Genomic DNA, 3,697 nt, shown 5'->3' with positions numbered 1-3,697 from the left:
GTACAGTGAATAGTGAGTACATTGATGAATTAGTACAGTGAGTAGTGAGTACAGTGAATAGTGAGTACACTGAATAGTGAGTACATTGAATAGTGAGTACAGTGAATAGTGAGTACACTGAATAGTGAGTACAGTGAATAGTGAGTACAGTGAATAGTGAGTACACTGAATAGTGAGTACATTGAATAGTGAGTACAGTGAATAGTAAGTACATTGAAGAATGAGTACAGTGAGTAGTGATTACAGTGAATAATGAGTACAGTGAATAGTGAGTACAGTGAACAGTGAGTACAGTGAATAGTGAGTACAGTGAACAGTGAGAACACTGAATAGTTAGTACACTGAATAGTGAGTACACTGAATAGTGAGTACAGTGAACAGTGAGTACACTGAATAGTAAGTACAATGAATAGTAAGTACACTGAATAGTGAGTACACTGAATAGTGAGTACAGTGAATAGTGGGTACAATGAATAGTTAGTACAGTGAATAGTGAGTACAGTGAATAGTGAGTACAGTGAGTACAGTGAGTATAGTGAATAGTAAGTACATTGAAGAATGAGTACAGTGAGTAGTGAGTACAGTGAATAGTGAGTACAGTGAATAGTGAGTACAGTGAATAGTGACTACAGTGAATAGTAAGTACACTGAATAGTGAGTACAATGAATAGTGAGTACACTGAATAGTGAGTACAGTGAATAGTGAGTACACTGAATAGTGAGTACACTGAATAGTGAGTACAGTGAATAGTAAGTACATTGAAGAATGAGTACAGTGAGTAGTTAGTACAGTGAAAAGTGAGTACACTGAATAGTGAATACAGTGAATAGTGAGTACAGTGAGTACAGTGAGTACAGTGGATAGTGAGTACAGTGAATAGTGAGTACAGTGAATAGTGAGTACATTGCATAGTGAGTACAGTGAATAGTAAGTACATTGAAGAATGAGTACACTGAAAAGTGAGTACAGTGAATATTGAGTACAGTGAATAGTGAGTACAGTGAATAGTGAGTACAGTGAGTACACAGAATAGTGAGTACAGTGAATAGTGAGTACAGTGAGTACAGTGAATAGTGAGTACAGTGAATAGTGAGTACAGTGAATAGTGAGTACACTGAATAGTGAGTACACTGAATAGTGAGTACAGTGAATAGTGAGTACAGTGAATAGTGAGTACAATGAATAGTGAGTACAGTGAACAGTGAGTACAGTGAATAGTGGGTACAGTGAACAGTGAGTACAGTGAATAGTGGGTACAATGAATAGTTAGTACAGTGAATAGTGAGTACAGTGAATAGTTAGTACAGTGAATAGTGAGTACAGTGAATAGTGGGTACACTGAAAAGAGAGTACACTGAATAGTGAGTACAGTGAATAGTGAGTACAGTGAATAGTGAGTACACTGAATAGTGAGTACAGTGAATAGTGAGTACACTGAATAGTGAGCACACTGAATAGTGAGTACAGTGAATAGTGAGTACAGTGAGTACAGTGAGTATAGTGAATAGTAAGTACATTGAAGAATGAGTACAGTGAGTAGTGAGTACAGCGAATAGTGAGTACAGTGAATAGTGAGTACAGTGAATAGTAAGTACACTGAATAGTGAGTACAATGAATAGTGAGTACACTGAATAGTGAGTACAGTGAATAGTGAGTACACTGAATAGTGAGTACACTGAATAGTGAGTACAGTGAATAGTAAGTACATTGAAGAATGAGTACAGTGAGTAGTGAGTACAGTGAATAGTGAGTACACTGAATAGTGAATACAGTGAATAGTGAGTACAGTGAACAGTGAGTACAGTGAATAGTGAGTACACTGAGTAGTGAGTACAATGAATAGTGAGTACAGTGAGTACAGTGAGTACAGTGGATAGTGAGTACAGTGAATAGTGAGTACAGTGAATAGTAAGTACATTGAAGAATGAGTACACTGAAAAGTGAGTACAGTGAATAGTGAGTACAGTGAATAGTGAGTACAGTGAATAGTGAGTACAGTGAGTACACAGAATAGTGAGTACAGTGAATAGTGAGTACAGTGAGTACAGTGAATAGTGAGTACAGTGAATAGTGAGTACAGTGAATAGTGAGTACAGTGAATAGTGAGTACAGTGAATAGTGAGTACAGTGAATAGTGAGTACAATGAATAGTGAGTACAGTGAACAGTGAGTACAGTGAATAGTGGGTACTGTGAACAGTGAGTACAGTGAATAGTGGGTACAATGAATAGTTAGTACAGTGAATAGTGAGTACAGTGAATAGTTAGTACAGTGAATAGTGAGTACAGTGAATAGTGGGTACACTGAAAAGTGAGTACACTGAATAGTGAGTACAGTGAATAGTGAGTACAGTGAATAGTGAGTACACTGAATAGTGAGTACAGTGAATAGTGAGTACACTGAATAGTGAGCACACTGAATAGTGAGTACAGTGAATAGTGAGTACAGTGAATAGTAAGTACATTGAAGAATGAGACCAGTGAGTAGTGAGTACAGTGAATAGTGAGTACAGTGAATAGTGAGTACAGTGAATAGTGAGTACAGTGAACAGTGAGTACAGTGAGTACAGTGAATAGTGAGTACACTGAATAGTGAGTACAGTGAACAGTGAGTACACTGAATAGTACGTACACTGAATAGTGAGTACACTGAATAGTGAGTACAGTGAATAGTGAGTACACTGAATAGTGAGTACACTAAATAGTGAATACAGTGAATAGTGAGTACAGTGAACAGTGAGAACACTGAATAGTGAGTACACTGAATAGTGAGTACACTGAATAGTGAGTACAGTGAACAGTGAGTACACTGAATAGTAAGTACAATGAATAGTAAGTACACTGAATAGTGCGTACAGTGAATAGTGAGTACAGTGAATAGTAAGTACACTGAATAGTGAGTACACTGAATAGTGAGTACACTGAATAGTGAGTACACTGAATAGTGAGTACAGTGAATAGTAAGTACACTGAATAGTGAGTACAGTGAATAGTGAGTACAGTGAATAGTGAGTACACTGAATAGTGAGTACAGTGAATAGTGAGTACACTGAATAGTGAGCACACTGAATAGTGAGTACAGTGAGTACAGTGAATAGTGAGTACAGTGAATAGTGAGTACAGTGAATAGTGAGAACATTGCATAGTGAGTACAGTGAATAGTAAGTACATTGAAGAATGAGTACAGTGAACAGTGAGTACAGTGAACAGTGAGTACAGTGAATAGTGAGTACAGTGAATAGTGAGTAAACTGAATAGTGAGTACAGTGAACAGCGAGTACACTGAATAGTGAGTCCAGTGAATAGTGAGTACAGTGAATAGTAAGTACACTGAATAGTGAGTACACTGAATAGTGAGTACACTGAATAGTGAGTACAGTGAGTACAGTGAATAGTGAGTAGAGTGAATAGTGAGTACATTGAAGAATGAGTACAGTGAGTAGTGAGTACAGTGAGTACAGTGAATAGTGAGTACAGTGAGTACAGTGAGTACAGTGAATAGTAAGTACATTGAAGAATGAGTACAGTGAGTAGTGAGTACAGTGAATAGTGAGTACAGTGAATAGTGAGTACAGTGAATAGTGAGTACATTGAAGAATGAGTACAGTGAGTAGTGAGTACAGTGAATAGTGAGTACACTGAACAGTGAGTACATTGAATAGTGAGTACAGTGAATAGTGAGTGCACTGAATAGTG

Source organism: Saccoglossus kowalevskii, chromosome 4, assembly GCF_978046115.1.
Source record: "Saccoglossus kowalevskii chromosome 4, keSacKowa6.1, whole genome shotgun sequence".
NCBI lineage: Eukaryota > Metazoa > Hemichordata > Enteropneusta > Harrimaniidae > Saccoglossus > Saccoglossus kowalevskii.
This window is presented reverse-complemented; position numbering follows the sequence as displayed.